The sequence below is a fragment of the Dendrobates tinctorius genome, unplaced genomic scaffold (genome assembly GCF_039654945.1).
Source record: "Dendrobates tinctorius isolate UK_male_01 unplaced genomic scaffold, ASM3965494v1 ptg000035l, whole genome shotgun sequence".
Classification (NCBI taxonomy): Eukaryota; Metazoa; Chordata; class Amphibia; order Anura; family Dendrobatidae; genus Dendrobates; species Dendrobates tinctorius.
Genome location: NW_027361703.1, coordinates 65627307 through 65652773, shown reverse-complemented (window position 1 = coordinate 65652773; position 25467 = coordinate 65627307). Strand labels below are relative to the sequence as shown.

Below are 25467 nucleotides of genomic sequence, written 5' to 3'. Positions count from 1 at the left end.
CTAAGCAGCCCAGGCCAGAGGCCACTTGAGCAGCACCAGAGGTCTACCTCCGACTGACTACATACAGGAAATCTCTCTCCCTTATTCCCCAGGTACCCCTCCTAGAATTAACCTCTAAGTGTCCTACAACTAAGCTTTCCTATGTAGTGTACTCAGTGCCCCCATCTTGTAGCCTTTTCCCTAACTGCACTGTCCCTAGCTTACATATAATACAATATAATAATAAACATGTATATACACAGTTCATACAAATAAGGCAATTATGTACATGTAAATAATAGCTTCAACATTTAAAAGGGCTAAGCCCTGACCCCCTTACAGCACCATGAAAAAGTAACGTTGACTTCTCATGCTGGGCAATTTCTCCTTCCAGTGGGAACAAAACCAAAAACCAAATTTTGTGCTCTTGTTTCCAGATATCACTTCTTTCACTTCATATCTTTCCTCTCTCAAAGACTTCACACTGGAGTTCAAGTATTCACTGTCTATCAAGGTACAAATTGTAAAGGACTTGGACAACAGGTCTTATGTGCAAGTTCTCATCACAGAATTTATTCAAAAACATGTTATAGTGGATAAGCAAGGAAAAAGCATCTTTTACATGCTATCTACTGTCTCAAAACCAAACAACAAATGGTGTCTAATTATTTATCTTGACAGATTCTTCAAGAAGTCCGCTTTTAAGACAAACTCGGTAATTCAACAGGAACACTTCATCCCAAAATGAGTGGCTATAAAGATTAGGTTTGTTTAGCTTAGAAAAACAAATTGCCCCAGAGGTGATTTAATTTATACATATAAATTCATGTTTGGTAAATACAAAGGACTGACACATGACTTATTCTTTGCAAAGACTTTACAAAGGACAAGGGGACATTGATTATGTGTGGAGGAAAGGCAGTCAAATAGGAAAGGATTATTTATCGCTAAAGCAAACAGACTGTGGAATGCCCTACCACAAGAAGTAGTAATGGCAGGACTGCAGAGACCTGTGTGTCGTAAGCAGTGCCTTCCCGCCTCCCACCAATCCCCTAATAACAAAAACACTGACAAGCATGGATGGGTTGAACAGGTCGGTCACAGTTTATTAATAAGCAGAGAGAGGCAAGTACAATTCACAACGGTCTCATAGCTGGAAGCCCGTCACTGACCGCTGGGCAAGGAAGCTGATGAGAGGTTATGAACCTTGCCCCCCTCTACACTACCGCTGTGACATAATAACAAGATAACGTGAATAATAAATTTGCACAAAACAAATATATATATATTTTAAATATAAATTTTAAACAACAGTCGCCCCGCACATCCGCTAATCTATAAGGGAGGGAGGGTGGGTCAAAAGCGTCTAGGTATCAGCCAGGGAGGAAGAGGAAGACCCCCACCCCTGCACCTGAATTTAACCCCTGAGGGTGTTGCCGGACACCCCTTCCTCTTTCTTCCCATTGGTCAGTTGGGTGTCCTAATTATGGCATCACCTGGGGGGAGTAGTGGGAGGGGAGGCACTGCACGGAGTTCCCATCTAAATTAAGTCCATGGGGGCTCTACAGTCAGATGTACGTTCCTTATGCAGTACCGTGCCTGCCAGACTGCAGTGACCTGTGTGTCGTAAGCAGTGCCTTCCCGCCTTCCACCAATCCCCTAATAACAAAAACACCGACAAGCATGGATGGGTTGACCAGGTCGGTCACAGTTTATTAATAAGCAGAGAGAGGCAAGTACAATTTGCAACGGTCTCATAGCTGGAAGCCCGTCACTGACCGCTGGGCAAGGAAGCTGATGAGAGGTTACGAACCTTGCCCCCCTCAACACTACCGCCACGGAGGATCATGTGTATGACCTACACAGGACTCCGACCCCCACACAACATCATTAAGGCCTGTTCAACCCCGTCCTGCAAATTAGATAAAAACATATCTAGCCCGATATCTGTTAGATGAACGCCGTCCGGTCTCAGGAAGAGTGAGATTTCTTTTTCCAGATTGTGGTGGTGAACCACGATGCCGTAGTTCTCTTTGACAAACTTTGCCATCTTCGAGTTTATCTTTCTCCTTGATTTGTCGATGGCTTTTGGGTCTTTAGCTCCGTGCCATATCACTCGTGATATTATATCGGACCACACCACCACCATATCTGGTATAAAACAAACAAACTGCTGTATGTCCGTTTTCATTGTTGTGAAGAGCTCCGCACCTGTTTGCTTGCACAAGTCATTACCACCAGCATGTAACACCAATATCAGCGGCTCTTTGGCCATTTTAGAAATTTTTACCATCTCCTCTGATGCCTCTCCAGTTGACCTCTAGTCGTGGGAAGTAAAAATTATTTCCACCAGGGCATATTTCGGCTCTTTTGCACGCCCAATAAATAAAAGAATGTCCCAAAACCCAAACTGTGGGCTTATGACCTCCTGTAAGAGACAAGATGTGTTATAGCTGGTCTGGTCTTATGTATCTTGCAACGCATGCGGATTTTCAACGGCCCAATCTCTGTACTTCAGCTTCTGCTACACCGGCCCTAGCTGCTTCAGTGGCTGCTCTGATTCTAAAAGAATGCATTCCGTATTCTTTAGGGTCTACACCGACAGCTTGTAGACATTGCTTAAAAATTGTGTGAAATTGATATTTAGTAAGCGGGGACCCGTCGGTGTGTGAGAGAAAAAAATCTACTTTCATGTCTTTTAGCCGCGTAGTGTCTGACTATTTTGACAGGGCATATGGGGCAGTCTAAAGTCTTGACCAGGACCCACGACCCTCTACCGGTGGGGTCACATTTGGATTTCCGCACTCTAATGCGCAAAGCGTCGCTGCATATTAATTAACTAAACCGCCTGTTGATGCTGTTTTTTACTGCGGCACCAGTTCGCTGATTCGTAGCGCCCCGAAGAATGTAATTACAAATGCTGCAGAAATTAGGGTTGACTCCTATTGTGACCTGCATACCGTTTTAGAGATTGTGATAATATCGTGTAACAGACTTAAAGAAGCGGGGCGACGACATTCCTGTCTAGGTTGAACCCTTTTCCAGCCTTTAACGGCTTGCTTTATGAAAAAATATTTAGTTACATCGGCCCATCCCACAAGCTGAAAGAAAAAGGCTATTCCCGATAAATGCCATTGCGCTAATGTACCCGACGCGCCTCTACTCTTGAGCTGATTCAGGAGTTCTACCACCACGTTGCATCTCGCCTGATCACACGTATCGACTGGCCTCCCTTTAATTAGTGAGCACCACTCTTCCCATGCCTTACCATAAACCTGCCAGGTAGCCGGTGTCACTGAGGCATGGATCAAGGGCATCAGTGATTGGCCACTGTGTCCCAGAGGGAGGGAGGACACAGTAGGCCCGTTTGTTCTGCACTGGGAAGGAAGACTTTGAAGGCCTGCCAATCGGAAGACTACAAAGAGTTAACCATTTTATCATCCACAGTAGACGTCACTCTGGCGCGACACCAGATGTTGTGTCTAAGGCATAATAGTGCAAGGTGGCGCAACAGTCCGAGAACTGGTGGCGATGAGGAAGACATACTGTTTAATGTTGTGAGTTCATTTTCCCCTTCACCATTGAGGTCTGATGAACTCCCTCTTCTGGTGAAGGAAGGTAGTGAGGCTGATTACCAAGCACCTGAGCTGTATGATGATGACTGGGTGACGGGAATTGCTGACTGGATATAAGGCAGCCGACGCCCTTCTGCCTTGCTGGTGATTTCCCTGAGGGATTCTAGGGGACCAGTCTGATTCCTGCTCCTCAAAAGCTAAGTTTTTTGCTCTGCTTTTTGCATTTGTGTTTTGGTTTTGTTTTGCCTTGTTTTTCTGGATTTCTGCCATTCCCTGCTGGGGTGAGCTGAATTCCTTTTTGCTCTCTCTTCAGAAAATACCTGAGTACTGATAAAGTCTTTTTGAAGCCTAGCGTCTTCAGGGCTTTTTTCCCTATCAGTCTGTTAGCTCTTGTTTTGATAGGGTTTTGGCGGATTGCAGGCAGCAGCTTTTCTATCATGTCCTATTTAGTTAGCTTGGGCCCCATCATTTGCTCAGCCTATCTTTCTATCTGTGTGAGTGTTTTTTCATCTTGCTTCACCGTCATTATATGTTGGGGGCTGCCTATTGCTTTGGGGTCTGCTCCGGGGCAGTTTAGATTTCCCTTTCTGTCTTTAGGCTATTTAGTTCTCCGACTGTGATCGAGGGGTCTAGGGCACCGTAGGAACCCACCACGGCTACTGCTAGTTGTTGTTGATAGGTTCAGGGGTCTGCAATCCGATAGCTGCCAACTTCTCTGGTTTTCTGGACTTAGCTAGTATTTCTGTTTTTGCCTCCTACGGTGACTCATTCATAACAGAATCACCAGCCATACCGCAGATCCTAGGGTACTCAATAGCAAGAAAGAATTGTAAAAAAAAAAAAAAAGTGTGTATATTTTCTCCTCTATATCTCTGAGGCCGTAGGGGGAATTTTTTTTTTTTTCTCAATGGAGATAAAGCAATTGTCTGATCATGTGGAGCAGCTCGCTGCGGAAGTGCGGGGAATTTCCACCTACCATCCCACCAAGGACAACATCTGCAAGGAGTTTGTATGTTCTCCCCGTGTTTGCGTGGGTTTCCTCCGGGCACTCCGGTTTCCTCCCACACTCCAAAGACATACTGATAGGGAATTTAGATTGTGAGCCCCATCGGGGACAGTGATGAAAATGTGTGCAAACTGTAAAGCGCTGCGGAATATGTTAGCGCTATATAAAAATAAAGATTATTATTATTATTATTACCTTGCTCATTCACATGCTGCTGAACCAAAGATCCCTACTCCTGATGTGTTTTTTGGGGATCGGTCTAAATTTTTAAATTTCAAAAATAATTGTAAATTATTTTTTGCCTTGAAGCCTAACTCGTCAGGGAGCTCCGCGCAGCAGGTTAAAATTGTCATCTCTTTGCTGCGTGGCAATCCCCAGTATTGGGCGTTTTCTTTGAAACCAGATGATCCTATTCTGACTAATGTGAATGCATTTTTTCAAGCCTTGGGGTTGTTGTATGACGAACCTAATGCTATTGATCAGGCTGAAAAGATCCTGTTGGCTTTGAGCCAGGGTCGAGATTCTGCAGAATTGTACTGTCAAAAATTCCGAAAGTGGGCGGTCCTTACTACCTGGAATGATAATGCCTTGGCAGCTCTCTTTCGGAAGGGTTTGTCAGAAGCCATAAAAGATACTATGGTGGGATTTCCTGTTCCCTCTGGTCTTGACGATTCTATGTCATTAGCCATTCAGGTTGATCGGCGTTTACGTGAACGTAGGACTGCACGAGAGGTGTTGCCACCTGTTGAACAAGTGTCGGAACCTATGCAATGTGATAGAGTTTTGTCCAGGGAGCAACATCAGGAGTTCAGAAGGCGTAATAAGCTGTGTTTTTTTTGTGGAGCTACCTCACATATTATTTCTGTCTGTCCTAAACGAGAGAAAAGTTTTGCACACACGTTTTCTGTGGGTAGTGTTCAACCTAAGTTTCTTCTGGCAATTACTCTGATCTGCTCCCTGTCCACATTTTCCGCCAAGGCTTTTGTGGATTCGGGAGCAGCCCTGAACCTAATGGACTTGGATTTTGCTAAACGGTGTGGATTTCCGATGACACCTCTGCGAATGTCTATACCTTTGAGGGGGATTGATGCTACTCCTTTGGCGAAAAATAAACCTCAGTTTTGGACCCAGGTGGTAATGCGGGTCGCCCCAGACCATCAAGAAAATTGCAGATTTTTGGTGTTGCATAATTTGCATGATACCATTGTTCTGGGGTTTCCCTGGTTGCAAATTCATAATCCAGTTTTGGATTGGAAATCTGTGTCTGTGGTGAGTTGGGGTTGTTGGTGTGCCCTTAGTGAGGCTCCGTTTTTTTCCACCTCTCCTCAGTCGCATGATGTTCCTGACTATTTGGCGGACTTTTATGATGTATTTAGTGAGAATGAGTCTGCATCTTTTCCTCCTCATAGGAGTTATGACTATGCAATTGAACTGAGCCCGGGGTGTAAATTTCCCAAGGGTCGGCTCTTCAATTTATCTGTACCCGAGCACGAGGCTATGCGATCCTATATTAAGGAGGCGTTGGAGAAGGGTGATATTAGACCATCCTCTTCACTCTTAGGTGCTGGGTTTTTTTTCGTGGCCAAAAAGGATGGTTCATTAAGGCCTTGTATGGATTATCGTGCCCTCAACAAAATTACTATTAAATATCAGTATCCGTTACCCCTGATTTTGGATCTAGTCTCCAGAGTTAAAGGTGCTTTCTGGTTTACCAAGCTTGACCTCAGGGGGCGTATAATCTTATCCGCATTAAGCATGGGGATGAATGGAAGACGGCGTTTAATACTCCGGAGGGACATTTTGAGTACCTGGTGATGCCTTTTGGGCTCACTAATGCCCCTTCTGTCTTCCAGTGCTTCATGAACGACATTTTCCGAGACTTTGTGGATAAATTTTTGATTATCTATCTGGATGATATTTTGATCTTCTCCAAGGATTGGGATTCTCATGTGGAACATGTTCGGACTGTGTTCCGGATCTTGAGGGAGAATTCCCTGTATGTCAAAGGATCGAAATGCCTTTTTGGGGTACAGAGGATTTCATTTTTGGGATTTATTTTGTCTCCGTCAACTATTGAAATGGACCCGGCTAAGGTACAGGCCATTTATGATTGGGTTCAGCCCACTTCTTTGAAGGCCCTCTAGAAGTTTTTGGGTTTTGTTAATTTTTATCGGAAATTTATAGCAAAATTTTCTAGTATTGCCAAGCCATTGACTGATCTGACTAAGAAGGGTATTGATGTGTTGAATTGGTCTCCAGAGGCTGTTTCTTCCTTTCAGGAGCTGAAGCGAAGATTCACTTCTGCCCCGGTTTTGCGGCAACCTGATGTCTCACTCCCATTCCAGGTAGAGGTGGACGCTTCTGAGATTGGTGCAGGAGCTGTTTTGTCCCAAAAGGATCCTGTAACATCTAAAATGAATCCCTGTGCTTTCTTTTCCCGAAAGTTTTCTCCATCTGAACGTAACTATGATGTGGGGAATCGGGAATTGTTAGCCATGAAATGGGCATTTGAAGAGTGGAGACATTGGATGGAGGGAGCTAAACATCAAGTCGTGGTCCTCACTGACCACAAGAATTTGATTTACCTGGAGTCGGCCAAACGCTTGAACCCTAGACAGGCTAGGTGGGCCTTGTTTTTTACACGTTTTGATTTTGTGGTCACTTTTCTTCCTGGCATTAAGAATGTCAAGGCTGACGCTCTCTCTAGGAGCTTCTTTGCTGATTCTCCTGTGGTGACCAAGCCTGCTACCATCTTAGGCGAAGGGGTAGTTCTTTCTGCCATCTCGCCTGATTTGAGACGTGCTCTGGAAGAGTTCCAGGAGGACAAACCTGAGCGTTGTCCCAGTGGAAAGTTGTATGTTCCTGACCAGTGGAAGAAGAGAGTGATGTCTGAAGTTCATTGCTCTGCATTGACTGGTCATCCAGGTATTTTTGGTACTAGAGATCTGGTGAGTTGGTCTTTTTGGTGGCCCACCTTGTCTCGTGATGTCAGGAATTTTGTGCAGTCCTGTGGGACTTGCTCCCGGTCTAAACCTTGTTCTCGCTCTAGTGGGTTGTTGATGCCTTTGCCGGTCCCCAGGAGGCCATGGACCCATATTTCAATGGATTTCATCTCTGATATGCCTGTCTCTCAGAGAATGACTGTTATTTGGGTGATTTGTGATAGGTTCTCTAAGATGGTTCATCTTGTACCACTCCCTAAGTTGCCATCTTCCTCAGAGTTGGTGCCCCTGTTTTTGCAACAAGTGGTTCGCTTGCACGGGATTCCTGAGAACATTGTATCTGACAGAGGAGTTCAGTTTGTCTCTAGATTTTGGAGGACTTTCTGTTCCAAGCTGGGAATTCAGTTGTCCTTCTCCTCTGCTTTTCACCCTCAGACCAATGGGCAGACGGAGAGAACAAACCAGACCTTGGAGTCGTATTTGAGATGTTTTATTTCCGCTGATCAGGATGATTGGGTTTCCTTTTTGCCCTTGGCCGAATTTGCTTTAAATAATAGAGCTAGTTCTGCCACTTTGATGTCACCTTTTTTTTGTAACTTTGTGTTTCATCCTCCATTTTCTTCAGGGCAGGTGGAGCCTTCTGCCTGCCCAGGTGTTGACACTGTAGTGGAGAGAATGCACCAGATCTGGGACCAAGTGGTGGATAAGTTATCTCTCTCCCAGGAAAAGGCCCAGTGGTTTTCCAACTGACATAGGACCATTGCTCCCCAGTTTAAGGTTGGTGATACGGTTTGGTTATCATCAAAAAATATCGCTATGAAGGTGGCTTCTCCTAAGTTTAAGCCTAGATTTATTGGACCTTACAAGATTTTGGAGATTATTAATCCGGTCTCTTTTCGTTTGGCTCTTCCTGTCACATTTAAAATCCATAATGTGTTTCATAAGTCCTTGTTGAAGAGGTTTGTTGAACCAGTAGTTCCTGGGGTGGCACCTCCGGACCCTGTATTGGTTGAATTTAACATGGAATATGAGGTAGAGAAGATACTGGATTCCCGTCTGGCTAGATGGAGACTTCAGTATTTGGTTAAGTGGAAGGGTTATGGTCAGGAGGATAATTCCTGGGTCTCTGCCTCTGATATTCATGCCAAAAGATTGGTGCGTGCCTTTCATCGGGCTCACCCTGATCGCCCTGGTGGCGTGGATGAGGGTTCGGTGACCCCTCCTCAAGGGGGAGGTACTGTTGTGAGTTCATTTTCCCCTTCACCATTGAGGTCTGATGAACTCCCTCTTCTGGTGAAGGAAGGTAGTGAGGTTGATTACCTAGCACCTGAGCTGGATGATGATGACTGGGTGACGGGAATTGCTGACTGGATATAAGGCAGCCGACGCCCTTCTGCCTTGCTGGTGATTTCCCTGAGGGATTCTAGGAGACCAGTCTGATTCCTGCTCCTCAAAAGCTAAGTTTCCTGCTCTACTTTTTGCATTTGTGTTTTGGTTTTGTTTTGCCTTGTTTTTCTGGATTTCTGCCATTCCCTGCTGGGGTGAGCTGAATTCCTTTTTGCTCTCTCTTCAGAAAATACCTGAGTACTGATATAGTCTTTTTGAAGCCTAGCGTCTTCAGGGCTTTTTTCCCTATCAGTCTGTTGGCTCTTCTTTTGATAGGGTTTTGGCGGATTGCAGACAGCAGCTTTTCTATCCTGTCCTATTTAGTTAGCTTGGGCCCCATCATTTGCTCAACCTATCTTTCTATCTGTATGAGTGTTTTTTCATCTTGCTTCACCGTCATTATTTGTTGGGGGCTGCCTATTGCTTTGGGGTCTGCTCTGGGACAGTTTAGATTTCCCTTTCTGTCTTTAGGCTATTTAGTTCTCCGGCTGTGATCGAGGGGTCTAGGGCACCGTAGGAACCCCCCACGGCTACTACTAGTTGTTGTTGATAGGTTCAGGGGTCTGCATTCCGATATCTGCCAACTTCTCTGGTTTTCTGGACTTAGCTAGTATTTCTGTTTTTGCCTCCTACGGTGACTCATTCATAACAGTTCAAGCATTTGGCGGTTCCCGGGTTTTTGATTAAGAATCTGATGTTTGTATTTTTTAGTTTGTCACCCCAAAGTTTGACTGATGTAACTGTAGCAAATATCTCCAACAAAACGGCGGCTGAGTTCCATTGGTCCGGCCAGCTACTTTTGCACCACTGGTTCTTGTAGATTGAGACGAAACCATTTGTGAGATCCGCACCCACCAGTAGACGTAGAGCACTGTTTAGCATTTCCTGAGACATGACACATGTATGCCCATTATAGGATTCCAAGAATGTTTTCCAGACGGACAAATCCGCTTACATTGAGCGATTAAGTCTGTTTCTGTGGCTCGGCTGGGCGATGCCCTTTGTTGCTAATGATAATCTGCGTGAGAAAGCCCTGCCAACTGGCATTACCTGGCAAGCAAAGTTGAGTGAACCTAGTAAAGACTGCATTTGTTGAAGGGTGACTTTCTTTTCAGTGAGGAAACTTTTAACCTTTTGGGGTGTTTTTTCTAATTTATCCGCCGGCAAACGAAAAATCATCTCATTTGTGTCTATTTCAACACCGAGGAAAGGGAGTGCATTACACGGACCGATCATTTTTCCCGGTGATAGTGGAACACCGAAACGCCTAGAAATAAATTTAAACTTCTGAAGAAGGAAGGAACAGAGTTTAGATTCCCTTGGTCCGATGAACAACAAATCATCGAGGTAGTGGATTGTTGAATTGCTGCCTGTTTCGTGACGCACTACCCAGTCTAAGAAGGTACTGAAAAGCTCGAAATAATGACAGGAAATGGAGCAGCCCATTGGTAGGCACATATCGAAATAAAAAAGCTGGCCCACCTTACAACCTAACAAATGGAAGCATTCAGGGTGAACCGGTAAAAGACAGAAAGCAGACTCGATGTCAGCTTTTGCCAGTAGGGCGCCATGCCCCGCCGCTCGCACAAGATCAACAGCTCTGTCAAACGAAGCGTAGGTTACAGACAAGTCTTCTGGGGGTATTGCGTCGTTGACCGAATCGCCTTTTGGGTAGGAAAGGTGATGCATTAGCCGATATTTACCGGGTTCTTTTTTGGGCACAATACCTAAAGGCGAGATTCTGAAATTTTTAAATGGCAATGATTTAATGGGCCCGCCATCCTGCCTAGTTCGACCTCTTTTATGATTTTTTGCTGTAAAATCTCTGGGAACTCTCGAGCTGATTTTAGATTTTTTGCTGATATTGGTGTTCAGTTAAATTTGAAGGAGATAGAAAAGCCGTACTTATTGGGATAAAGACTTAGCCAGGGGCCCATGGCGGCTACGCTCACTGGGGTTTTGCCTCGTAGCAACTCCACTTGCATGGCGCGTACACCTGGAACCGGGGTGTCCACCTCCGCAGGCTGAGCAATCATGTCTATATCTACATGCCGCCTGGAAGCGGCAGTTTCCATCATTATATAACAGGCAGGCCCCTGGTCTCCGTACGACCACTGAGTTCTGACCTGCGGCTGCTGACAAACTAGTGGCCGTTGATGAAAAGGTAGGATGTTTTTGTGAAAGCATTAGTTGTAGCCAAACATCTGTGGCTTTTACTCCCCATCCTAGATCTGGTTGCAGGGCTAGCCGCCTGTGGAACTCCTCGTCATAGCGCCTCCATGCGAAACCACCATGAGATTTGTAACAGTTTTATATTAAATCCTGGTATATGAATAGCTCGGAGCAGCGTTCAGGATATTTTTGGCCCATTATACATACTAGGACTGCGAAGGCCTGTAGCCAGTTGTTCATTGTATGGGCTATTTTACCTCTATTTTTATCGTATGACCACTCGCCTGTCCTCCTTTCCTTATCGACTGACTGTTGGTCTGCTGATAAGAGTGACCATATGACTACATAGTCATTTTTCCAGATTTTTTCTTTTGTCTCTAGGTCTATGTGTGTACCTAGCGGACTAATTCCGCAGAAAAAGGCGTCTTTGTGTAGACTAGCTGATTGAGGTATATCCTTAGTGACGGTTTGACCTCCAGGGTGATTTAAGTGGTCGACTAGCGTCCTGATGTCAGATGCCAGTTCACTCTCTTCTGTGTTGTGTACTTTGTTAAGTGTGCTGGTTATACGAAACTCACCGCTGTCCGTCGTCGATCGAGTGTCTCCAGGTGAAGGAGGTACCCCGGCATTGTCCTGCTCCTGGCTGGCGGCCTGAGATGGTCCAGAAATTTGTTGGCCATCGGAACATGGCTGAAATCCTGCTTTGGTGATAGAACCTTGACGATGTAGGCTGGTGGCCATGATGGATACGGATGGATCTCCTCGGCTTGCTGACAACGATGGAGCACGTGGCAGACGATGGCTGCTGTGAGCCCGTGGCAGCTCCGTTGTCAGCTGCACTCTGGCTCCGTCCTGAACGATGATCTGGCTGGAGGTTGTAAGTTGTGCATCAGTGAACCTCCGGCTGGTGGTCTGGGATGGAGATCTAGTGCGCCGTCTTCTGCTGGATGCCCATGAACGCCTGCTGCGGTGATCCTCGGATGCATCTAATCGACCTGATGTGGAGGGTGAGCGCCATCTTGAGGAGCGTGACCTCTGGCGGCTCCTATTAGAGCTGCGCCTTCGCCTGTAATGGGAACAGCAACAGACAGAGGGACAGCGAGAATGGTGGTGGTGGGAATCCACTGAGGAGGGTGTTGAAGATCTGTGACGTATGTGACTACGACCGTGATGGTTGGGTGTATGCTGGTTGATAGGTTCTCGAATAAATGGTGTGGAGTTATTATTGCTATAACTATAGGCGTTTACTGGCTGTGTAGTGCGTATCACGGGGGATGGTGTTCTGACCACCAATGCAGTAGTGTGCGACAAAAGTGTTTTGACATTGGGGGGGTTGGCGGTGTGTAGTGTGCTCGTTTGTGTTTCGTGTTTCACATTGGTTTTGCTGAAGAGCGTCCTGAACGGTCTGGTTGGACCAGACAGCACGCTGAACACAGGGGAGATGTGGGTGACCAGGCTTGGTAGTGGGATGTGGGTAATACTGGAATGGCTGATACTGAGCTCTGGGTTGTGCTGCATGCGCTGTAGAGGCTGCTGCCCTGGCCTCGCTATTGTTGTAATAGTAGTGATGGGGATGATGATGGGCAGTCCACTGGAAATGTGGTGATGCTGGGTGGGCGGAGCCTGTGGCCGGCTCAGATGTCTGGCACCTAACAAAAGATTAGGGGTGAGCGTGTTGATGGGCGGTCCTCTGTGGTGACGCTGGGTGGAAGCAGGCGGAGCCGCTGGCCGGTTCAGTTGCCCAGGTCCTAGCAATAGAGAAGGGGTGGGTGTGTAGATGGGTGGGCCGCTGGAGGAGGAAATGGGCGGAGCCACCGGCCGGGTTCAGATGCCCGAAGCCTAGTAATGGCGTCTGGGACTGCGGCCTACGTGCGACGCTGCAGGATACTCTGTGCAGGGGAAAGTCATGGATCGGAGCAGCAGCCCGGGCGCGGCGGCGCCGTAATGAAGAGCCCTTGCCCACATGAAGCCGCTCCGGCGGGCGCATTGATCTGGAAGAGCGCCTGCCGGACCGTGGCTTCAGACTAGAGGAGGTGGAAGCAGCAGGTGCCCGGCCGTTCGGAGACTGCTGAGGAGAGGACGGCGAAAGGACTGGGCGGTCAGCAGACGGGCCAGGCGAGGATGGGGTATTTGAGGATGAATGGGAGGCATGCGGAGGCAGAACTGGAGCAGTGGGTGACACAGGGGCTGCGTGCGGCATGGGCAGAGCTGGAGCAGGGGGAGACACAGAGGACGGGGTATTTGAGGATGAATGGGAGGCATGCAGAGGCAGAACTGGAGCAGTGGGTGACACGGGCTGCGTGCGGCATGGGCAGCACAGGAGCAGGAGGAGACAAAGGAGCCTGGGGCCTAGGAGAGGATTGGGTCTCAGGAGATAAAGGAGAGGCCAGCGGCGACAGGGGATTAAGAGAGGGCACAGGAGGGTGAGCATCCAATTTAGATAAAGGGCTATCATACATGGATCACCCACCTGTACTGCTCTCTGCCGCAGGGCCGCAATCAATGCCTCGGACATGGCTGCAGGGGATTCCTGGAGGTCCTGGTCAAAAGCTTCTAGGTATCAGCCGGGGAGGAAGAGGAAGACCCCCACCCCTGCACCTGAATTTAACCCCTGAGGGTGTGGCCGGACACCCCTTCCTCTTTCTTCCCGTTGGTCAGTTGGGCATCCTAATTATGGCATCACCTGGGGGGGGAGTAGTGGGAGGGGAGGCACTGCATGGAGTTCCCTTCTAAATTAAGCCCATGGGGGCTCTACAGTCAGATGCACGTTCCTTATGCAGTACCGTGCCTGCCAGTACTATAACAGCATTTAAAAAAGGGCTGGATGATTTTCTCACAACAAATGGAATTATGGATTATAAATAATCTAGCAATAGGGAATGTAGAACAGATGGAGAAAAGGTGAACTTGATAGACCTATGTCTTTTTTTAACTTATAGGACTCTGTAACTTGAGCAAGTCTGAGGTGAAAGAGAATTTTTCTTCAGCAAGAACAGGTAGCCAGTTTGTTAAATGTTTACTATCTCAACAAACAGGGTTTAAAGGTATGATGTGCCTTTTCTGGGGTGGCAGCAGGCTGATATTTGTAGGTTGGAAATGGCCCAATAACCAAGGGCATGTCCAGACTACTAATATCAGGCCGCAGCGGTCTGCTTTCCCTTAGCTGGTTATTAAAAATTGGGTGCTGCGGTTTTTTCATTTTTTAAATTAACCCCTTTACCACCAAGGGTGGTTTGCATGTTAATGACCAGGCCAATTTTTACAATTCTAACCACTGTCCCTTTATGAGGTAATAACTCTGGAACGCTTCCATGGATCCCGGTGATTCTGACATTGTTTTCTCATGACATATTGTACTTCATGATAGTGGTAAAAATTTATTTGATATGACTTGTGTTTATTTGTTAAAAACCACATTTGATGTCACTTTGAGGGGTCTATATGATAGAAAATACCCAAAAGTGACACCATTCTAAAGGATGCACCACTGTAGGTGCTCAACATCACATTCATGAAGTTTATTAACCCTTCAGATGCTTCACAGGAATTTTTGGAATGTTTAAAAAAAATGAACATTTAACTTTTTTCACAAATAAATTAATTCAGATCAAATTTTTTCAGGTTTGGAAAGCCCCTGATGTACCTAAACAGTGGAAACCCCCAAGTGACAAACTAGACCCCCCAAGAAACTTATCTAGATGTGTGGTGAGAACTTTGAACCCCCAATTGCTTCACAGATGTTTATAATGTAGAGCCGTGAAAATATAAAATCATATTTTTTCCACAAACATGATCTTTTAGTCCCCAATTTTTTATTTTCCCAAGGGTAACACGAGGAATTGGACCCCAAAAGTTGTTGTCCAATTTGTCCTGAGAACGCTGATACCCCATATGTGGGGGGGACCACTGTTTGGGCACATGGAAGAGCTCAGAAAGGAAGGAGCGCCGTTTGACTTTTTGAAACCAAAATTGGCTGTAATTGAGATCGGACACCATGTCGCATTTGGAGAGCCCATGATGTGCCTAAACAGTGGAAACCCATTTTGGAAACTAGACCCCCTAAGGAACTTATCTAGATGTGTGGTGAGCACTTTGAACTCTCAAGTGCTTCACAGAAGTTTATAAAGTAGAACTGTAAAAATAAAAAATCATATTGTTTTCACAAAAATTATCATTTCGACCCCAATTTTTTATTTTCTCAAGGGTAACAGGAGAAATTGGACCCCAAAAGTTGTTGCCCAATTTGTCTTGAGTACGCCGATACCACATATGTGGGGGTAAATCACTGTTTGGGCGCATAGCAGAGCTTGGAAGGGAAGGAGCACCATTTGACTTTTTCAACGCAGAATTGGCTGGAATTGAGATCAGATGCCATGTAGCGTTTGGAGAGCCCCTGATGTGCCTAAACAGTGGAAACTCCCAATTCTAACTCCAACCATAACCCCAACACACCACTAACCCTAATCTCAGCCCTAGCCATAACCCTAACCATAAACCTAACCCCAACACACCCCTATCCCTAATCCCAACCCTAACCCCAACCCCTAATCATAACCCCTAACCCTAATCCCAACCCTAACCCTAATCCCAATGCTAACCCTAATCCAAACCCTAGCCCCAACCCTAACCCTAACTTTAGCCCCAACCTTAACACTAACTTTAGCCCCAACCCTTACCCTAAGTTTAGCCCCAACCCTAACTTTAGCCATAACCCTAAATTTAGGCCTAACCCTAACTTTAGCCATAACTCTAACACTAACGTTAGCCTCAACCCTAACCCTATCTTTAGGGCCAACTCACTTTATCCCAACTCTAATCCTAATGGGAAAATGGAATTAAATACTTTTTTATTTTATTACTAGCTGAAGAGCCCGGCGCTGCCCGGGCATAGTAACTAACTGTGGTTAGTTATAACAAATTATAATTATCCTCCATCCCATAGTCCCATGCCCATATACCCATCATACAAATCCACCATCCCATAGGCCCATGCCCATATACCCATCATACATATCCTCCATCCCATAGTCGAGTGCCCATATACCCATCACACATCCTCCATCCCATAGTCCCATTCCCATATACCCATCACACATATTCTCCATCCCATAGTCCCATGCCCATATACCCATCATACATATTCGCCATCCCATAGTCGAGTGCCCATATACCCATCACACATCCTTCATCTCATAGTCCCATGCCCATATACCCATCATACATATCCTCCATCCCATAGTCCCGTGCCCATATACCCATCATACATATCCTCAATCCCATAGTACCATGCCCATATACCCGTCATACATATCCTCCATCCCATAGTCCAGTGCCCATATACCCATCACACATCCTCCATCCCATAGTCCCGTGCCCATATACCCGTCATACATATCCTCCATCCCATAGTCCAGTACCCATATACCCATCACACATCCTCCATCCCATAGTCAACCATTATGACAACATAATGAGTGGCGGGGCTTGCAACCTATGATGACATCAGCATCACCATGGCAACCATTATGACATCATAATGAGGGGCGGGGCTTGACACACACACACTTTTCCCCCATTATGTAGATAGGGGCAAAATTGTTTGCTGAATTGGAGCGCGCTGGGTTAAACTTTCGCCTCACAACATAGCCTAGGACACTCTCGGGGTCCAGATGTGTGACTGTGCCAAATTTTGTGGCTGTAGCTGCGACGGTGCGGATGCCAATCCCGGACATACACACACACATACATACACACACTTGAGCTTTATATATTAGATTTTTCCCTAACTAAGGGGGTGATAAAGGGGGGTTTGACTTACTATTTTTTTTATCGCTGTGATAGGGTCTATCACAGTGATCAAAATAAACCAATAGGAGCAAAAATCTTCTATTGTTGCTGAGTGCCAGCCGGCAGACCTCGGCGGTCTGTGCATGCACCTGCCATTTTCTTCTGGAAGAAGATGGCGGCCCCGGGGACTCCAGGGGGGCCTGCAGGGACAATGGAGGTACCCAGGGGGTGATCGGGGGACCCTATTTCTCTCTACTCTGATGTGTGATGACATCAGAGAAGAGAGATATTAAATGGAAAATCAGACTTTTTTTTTGCGGTCGCCATTATACCGTTAATAACGGTGATTCCAACACCAGGGTCGGTAAAAACCAACCCGAATCATGTTCTCTGGGGCCTTGGCTGCCCCCGTTAACTGAGACCCCGGAGAAATTCCGACGCTGGGCGGTGCTATAACCTTAAACATCAGCGCCGTTAAAAAGCGGTGCTGTGGTTTAAGTACCCTTAACTGCCGCCTTTAAAAGGCGTATCGGCATTCGTTAAGGGGTTAAATGTAACTCTTATCATTCTCCCCTGCTCACACCAATCGCCGCAGAGCAGGGGAGAATGACGAGAGCTATGTTCAGCACCTGGCACCGGGGAACAGCGCTTACTGTAATGCTTCTTCCCTGGTGACCGTCCTTGTGATACTGATGCAACACACATGTGTGCCGCAAGTATTACACACACGGACACTGACATCTCAGGTACCAGAAATATCAGGACATGTGAAAGTGGTATTATAGCGGGTTTTTATTTCTGGCAGCTGTCACACGCTAAAAGATTCTTTTATTGCAAAAAATAGCTTTTGCATCACCATATTTTGAGAGCTTTAAATTGTCCATATTTTGGCCGAGTCATGTCAGGTCTTGTTTTTTGCAGGATGAGTTCACATTTTTATTGGTACCATTTTCGGACAAAGGAAAAATCCAGCTCAACGATATAGTGAAAAAAACAATTCTTTATTCACTTGATATTTCAAGCATGGAGGATAAAAGTATCAGCATAGACTAAGGGTGCTGTAACACTCTAAACGCGTTGATAACGCATCATTTGCTGCTATCTATGCTGATATTTCAAGCATGGAGGATAAAAGTATCAAGTGAAAAAAGAATTGTTTTTTTTTCACTATATCGTGGAGCTGGATTTTTCCCTTATTTTGCTTTGTTTCACGTCCTGACACGGCGGTCCCGTGCTCCGATTCCTGGGATGTCATAACTGGTGAGCTGGACTTTATTTTACCATTTTCGGACACATGACATTTTTTGATCGCTTTTTATTCTGATTTTGGGAGGCAGAATTAACAAAACCAGCAATTCATGAAATTCTTTGAGGGGGCGTTTATATCATTCCGCGTGTGGTAAAATTGATAAGGCAGTTTTATTCTTCAGGTTAGTACAATTACAGCAATACCTCATTTATATTATTGTTTTATGTTTCGGCGCTTTTATACAATAAAAACTATTTTATATAAAAAATAATTTTTGCATCGCTATATTCACAGATCTGTGCACGCCTAAAAATTGTGAAAATTACAAATTTTCGGTTCAAAAAAAATTTCATGAAAAAAATGAAATTTTCCGTATGACAACCTAATGTTATTAAATTATGTGTAGTACCTGTGAGTTAATGAGATAAAAATGCTCACTATTCCCCTGGATGCAATCCTTGAAGGGTGTAATTTCCAAAATGGGGTCACTTGTCTGGGGTTTCCACTGTTTAGGCACATCAGGGGCTCTCCAAACGCGACATGATGCTCGCAGACCATTCCATCAAAGTCTGCATTCCAAAACGTCATGCCTTCCTTTCCGAGCCCTGCCATGCACCCAAAAAATAATTTTCCCGCACATATGGGGTATCGGTGTACTCAGGAGAAATTGCACTTATTTTGTGGTCCATTTTCTCCTGCTGTCCTTGTGAAGATGAAAAAAAAATTGGGGCTAAAAACATTTTTGGAGGAAAAATTGTATTTTTTATTTTCACCACTCTACATTATAAAACTTCTGTGAAGCACCTAGGGATTCAATGTGCTCACCACACATCTACCTAAAATCCCTGAGAGGTGTAGTTATAGTCGTGGTAAATTTGGAAAATTTAGGTCAAATTTTTTTGCGCTTAATTGTAAAAATATTGGAATTTTGGCAAAAATGTAGCATTTTGTAATTTTCAAACTTTCAATTTTATATCCTTAAACCAGTTAGTCATGCTGTACAAAATAATTTATAAATAGCATATGTCTACTTTACATCAGCATCATTTTTAAACAAAAACATTGGGGGTAGGAAGTTGGAAGGGTTAAAAGTTTCTCATTTTTCCAACAAAATTTACAGAACTATTTTTTTTGGACTACATCACATTTGATGTTATGACAGAAAATACCCAAAAGTGACACGATTCTAAAAACTGTACCTCTTAAAGTCCTCAAAACCACATTCAAGAAGTTTATTAACCGTTTATGTGCTTCACAGGAATTAAACCAATGTGGAAGGAAAAAATGAACATTTTGCTTTTTTCAGAAACATTTTACATTAACCCCACATTTGTTATTTTTACAAGGGTAACAGTAGAAAATTGACCCCAACATTTGTTGTGCAATTTCTCTTTAGTACTCCAATACACAATATGTAGGGGAAAACTATTGTTTGTGCGCACAGCGGGGCTCGGAACGGAAGAAGCACCGTTTGACTTTTTGAACGCAAAAATGATTGGAATCGAGAGCGGACGCAATGTCGTATTTGGAGAGCCACTGATGTGGCTAAACAGTGGAAACCCCTCAAAAGGCTATTTTGGAAACTAAACACCTCAAGGAATGTATCTAGATGTGTGGTGAGCACCTTGAACTCTCAAATTCATCACAAAATTTTATAATGGAGAGCCATGAAAATAAAAAATCACATTTTCCCCACAGAAATATATTTTAGCTCCAATTTTTTTTATTTTCACAAGGTTAACAGAAAAAATAGACTCCAAAAATGTGTTGTTCAATTTCTCCTGAGTACTCCGATACCCCATATGTAGGGGAAACTATTGTTTGGGCGCACGGCAGGACTCCATGGGAAGGAGCGCTATTTGACTTTTGAAGCACAAATTTGGCTGGAATCATAGTGAAAGCTGTTATGAATGGGTCACCGAGGAGGAGAGCGCAATAGGCTATTCCACCAGAACACCAGAGAGGTTGGTTGCTCAGCGGATTGCAGACCCCTGATCTTAACAACACAACTAGCAGTAGCCATGGAGAATTCCTACGTTGCCCTAGACGCCTCGTCACAGCCGGAGGACTAACTAAGCCTAAAGACAGAAAGGTGAAATCTAAACTGCCCCGGAGCAGATCCCCAAGGGAATAGACATCCCCCAAACATATATTGTCGGTGAGACAAGATGAAACACAAACACAGACAGAAAATAGACTGAGCAAATGATGGGGCCCACACTGACTAGATAGGACAGGACAGAAAAGGCACTGTCTGCAATCACGCAAAAACCCTAATAATTCCAACACGACTGATGTACAAAAATACTGAGGTTTGAGCAACCTCGCCCCCACTATATCAGCACTCAGGTGTGAACTGGCGGCTAGCAACAGGCTAATACAGTAGGGGGCTGAGCAAACAAACACAAGATACAAAAATACAGGGCAGGAGCCAGCAGCCCCAGGGGGACAAACTGACCCCTGACAGCAAGGCAAAAACAGATGCAAGGGGTTTAGCAAATTACACTTAGCTGAAAAAATGCAGGATCAGGCAGCAGACAGAAATCCTCAGTAAGCAAAGAAAGGAGTATCACCTGCAGTCACTGAGAGAAGTCTGCTCGCTTATGTAGTCCCAGTCACTACCACCACTCCTCCAATTATCTTCTGCAGCTGTTGGGTTAACATTATGTTGACCAGCACCACTACCAGCAGTATCCACCAGAGGGAGCCTTGCCTCAAAAGTCGGATCAAGAGAGCTCACAACAGAAAGCCATGTCGCGTTTGGAGAGCCCCTGATGTGCCTAAACAGTGGAAACCCTCCACAAGTGACACCATTTTGGAAACTAGACCACACAAGAATCTTATCTAGATGTGTGGTAAGCACTTTGAACCCCCAATTGCTTCACAGAAGTTTATAACGTAGAGCCGTTAAAATATAAAATCATATTTTTTCCACAAAAATGATTTTTTTAGCTCCAAATTTTTTACTTTCTAAGGGTAACAGGAGAGATTAGACCCCCAAAGTTGTTGTGCAATTTGTCTTGAGTATGCTGATGCCCCAGTGAAATCAGTTTGGAAACTAGACCCCTTAAGGAACTTATCTAGATGTGTGGTGAGCACTTTGAACCCCCAAGTGCTTCACAGAAGTTTATAACGTAGAGCCGTGAAAATAAAAAAATCATATTTTTCCACAAAAGTTATCTTTTTGCCCCCAAATTTTTATTTTCACACGGGTAACAGGAGAAATTAGACCCCCAAATTTGTTGTGCAATTTGTTCTGAGTACGTGGATACCCCATATATGGGGGTAAGCCACTGTTTGGGTGCATGACAGAGCTCGGAAGGGAAGGAGCGCCGTTTGACTTTTTCAATGCAGAATTGGCTGGAATTGAGATCAGACGCCATGTCGCATTTGGAGAGCCTCTGATGTACCTAAACACTGGAAAGCCCCCCCAAGTGACACCATTTTGGAAACTAGACCCATTAAGGAACTTATCTAGATGTGGTGAGCACTTTGAACTCCCAAGTGCTTCACAGACGTTTATAACGCAGAGCCATGAAAATAAAAAATATTTTTTTTCCTCAAAAATGATTTTTTGGCGCCAATTTTATTATTTTCCCAAGGTGCATGGAGGGAGGTCTTGGAGCTGCCACGAGATGAATTCAAATTAGACGAGTCAATTCACATGTGGATGGTGCATGTCCAAGCTAGTTAGCATACAAGAATCAGGAAAAAAGGAGATTGACGGCACTCCAGGAAAAAAGAAAAAATATACTTTATTTGTTCATGGATGAACTGCTATACATCCATTGATCTGTTCTACATGCGATTTACCCCATTAATTTGTCTTTCAGGTGCTTTCTCTCTTTCTGTCTTCATGTGTTTTTCATGATTGTGTGTTTTTTCATTGGTTAATTTATGTGTATATATTTGTGGTTGTACCAGTTTCATGTATCCTACGATTAAGAGTGCACACCAGGCACTCGAGATGCGTCAGGCAGCTTGATTTTAATATGGCTTAATTTTCCACAATAAAATCTATTTTTTTCCTTATTCCTGGAGTGCCGTCAATCTCCTTTTTTCCTATTTTGCCAAGGGTAACAGGAGAAATTAGACCCCCAAAGTTTGTTGTGCAATTTGTCCTGAGTATGCTGATGCCCCATATGTTGAGGTACACCACTGTTTAGGCACACGTCGGGGCTCGTAAGGGAACCGTTTGAGTTTTTAAATGCAAAATGATGTGCCTAAACAGTGGAAACCCCTCAATTCTAACTCCATCCCTAACCCCAATATACCCCTAACCCTAGTCCCAACCCTAGCCATAACCTTAACCACAAACCTAACCCCAACACACCCCTATCCCTAATCCCAACCCTATCCCCAACCCCTAATCATAACCTTTAACTCTAATCCCAACCCTAACCCTAATCCTAACCCTAACCCTAATTCCAACCCTAACCCAACTCACTTTAGCCTAACTCTAATGAAATAACTAATGAAAATAAATATATTTTCTTTATTTCATCATTTTTCCCTAACTAAGGGGGTGATAAGGGGGAGGTATTTACTATTTTATTATTTTTTTTATTTTGACCATAATGAACCAATAGGAAAAATCTTCCTATTGTTGCCGGGTGCCGGCTGGCAGATCTCGGCGGGCGCACTATGCATGCACCCGCCATTTTCTTACCGGAAGAAGATGCCGGCTGCAGTGGGGGGAAAACAGGAGACAAAGGGACACCGGGAGGTAGCGTGTGGGGGATCAGGTACCCTATTTCTCTCTCCTTTGATGTGCAATCACATCAGAGGAGAGAGAAATTAAATGGCACATCGGACTTTTTTGCGGTCATCGTTATGCGGTTAATAACGGCGATCGCAAAACCGGGGTCGGTAAAAACCAACTCAAATCATGTTCTCTGGGGTCTCAGCTACCCCCAGCAGTCGAAACCCAGAGAAAATCTGACTCTGGGGGGCGCTATACACTTTTTCCACAGGCGCTGTAGTTTGAGTACCCTTAACTACCTCCATTAAAAGGCGTATCGGCGGTTGTTAAAGGATTAAGTGTTTATTTTTGTTAATGTTGATGATTATGGCTTACAGCCAATGAAAACCCAAAAGTCACTATCTCAGTAAAATTGAATAAAAAACAAAAAAACACCTGCAAAGTTTTCCTAAGTATTTAAAAAGGTCCCTTAATCTGTTTCCATATGCTCCACAATCATGAGGAAGACTGCTGACTTGACAAATGTCCATAAGGTAGTCATTGACACACTCCTCAAGGAGGGCAAGCCACAAAAGGTCATTGCTAAAGAAGTTGACTGTTCACAGAGTGCTCTATCCAAGCATATTAATGGATAGTTGAGTGGAAGGAAAAAGTATGGTATAAAAAGGGGGACAAGCAACTGGGATAACCACAGTCTTGAAAGGATGGTTAAGAAAAGGCCATTCAAAAATTTTGGGTCGATTCACAAGGAGTGGACTCCTGCTGGAGTCATTGCTTCAAGAGCCACCACACACAGACGTATCCAGGATATGGGCTACAAGTGTCGCATTCCTTGTGTCAAGCCACTCATGACCAATAGACAACGCCAGAAGCATATTAGCTGGGCCAAGGAGAAAAAGAACTGGACTGTTGCTCAGTGGTCCAAGGTGTTTTCAGATTAAATTAAATTTTGCATTTCATTTGGAATTAAAGGTCCCCGAGTCTGGAGGAAGAGGGGAGAGGCACACAAACCAAGTTGCTTGAGGTCTAGTGTGAAGTTTCCACAATCAGTAATGGTTTGGGGAGCCATATCATATGGTGGTGTAGGTCCACTGTGTTTTAACAAGACCAAAGTCAAAGCAGCTGTCTACCAGGAAATTTTAGAGCATTTCATGCTTCCCTCTGCCAACAAGCTTTTTGGAGATGGAAATTTAATTCTCCATCAGGACTTGGCACCTGTACACACTGCAAAAAGTATCAATACCCAGTTTAAAAACAACAGTATCACTGTGCTTAATTGGCCTTCAAACTCGTCTGACCTTAGCCCCATAGAGAATCTATGGGGTATTCTCAAGAGGAAGATGAGAGACACCAGACCCAACAATGCAGACAAGCTGAAGGCTGCCATCAAAGCAACCTGGGCTTCGATAACACCTGAGAAGTGCCACAGCCTGATCGCCTCCATGCAACGCCACATTGATGCAGTAATTGATGCAGAAGGATCCCCAAACAAGTATTGAGGGCATTTACTGAACATACATTTCAGTAAGCCAACATTTCAGATAAAATAATTTTTCAAGCTGGTGTTATAAATTATTCTAATTTACTGAGATAATGATTTTGAGTTTTCATTGGCTGTAAGCCATAATCATCAACATTAACAGAAATAAACACTTGAAATAGATGACTCTGTTTGTAATGACTCTATATATGAGTTTCACTTTCTGTATTGAAGAACTGAAATAAATTAACTTTTCGATAATATTCTAATTTAGTGAGAAGCACTTGTATGTCTTTGGTTCTTAACAATTTCAGTGATTCACATAATGTCTAAAAAAAGATCAGACATGTTGCCTATCAACATGCCTAATCTTTTGCTTCTTGTTAGATAAATGCCACCAGTTATTCTCGTTTGAATAGATGAGCATTTATGCTCAAATATTTGCATAGGATTTAAAGAAAGCCTTTGTGAGAGCATGAAATGTGTTAAAAGAATAAAATAAAGCATACTCACTTCATTCCTCTGCCGATCTAGTGCTGCTGCTCTGTTTGTTCCCTCCAACTCTTACCTGTGTTGTGGTGATAGCATAACTTACATTATTCAAATGACCCCTGCAGTAAACCACTGGTCTCAAGTGTCCTACATGTAAGCATTTCTGCTGAAACAGGTGAATGATAAGAGCCGCTATGGAGTGGCAGGGAATTAAAAATTGGCGAATATTGCTAATTCTATAATTTTGCACAATTTTACTTTTTAATTCATTTTTCAAAAGCCCTTAAAAACCCTGAAGTGTATAACCATGTATCCATTGTTGGAAATGTTAACTGATTAGTTATTATTGATTGTCAAAATTTCAACTTAAGCCTTCCCACTATTCATTGGCTCACTATTATTAAAATGTAACTGTGATTATGTGATTAATGTATCCATCTTATAGCCATGAATGCAGTGTCTATAGAGCTAAAGTTTGATATGAAAAAATGGGGGATGACCTTATTTTCCATAGGGTATTTGTTCTGCCTCATCACTTCCCATTACCAACAGGACCCGTAGAAGCGCAAGAGAGCGCGAAACGGCCATCATCCGACTTTTTCTTCCTTTTCTACCTTCCATGCTGAAGATGTTTTAATTTGTCACAATAAAGACTGGATTTTAGAAACGGTGAGTGCCACCCTTTTTTCTCTTTATT

At 44.3% G+C, this 25467-nt stretch overlaps 1 protein-coding gene across 2 annotated transcripts in view; it reads left to right on the top strand.

Moving 5' to 3' along the window:
- Nucleotides 1–25467, top strand: part of LOC141087762 (pendrin-like) — a 323429-nt gene that overhangs the window by 32331 nt on the left and 265631 nt on the right. For both annotated transcript variants that reach the window (XM_073573563.1, XM_073573560.1), the window contains exon 2: nt 25323–25439. The gene's annotated coding sequence lies outside the window, so the exon portion shown is untranslated. The remainder of the gene's footprint in view (nt 1–25322; nt 25440–25467) is intronic.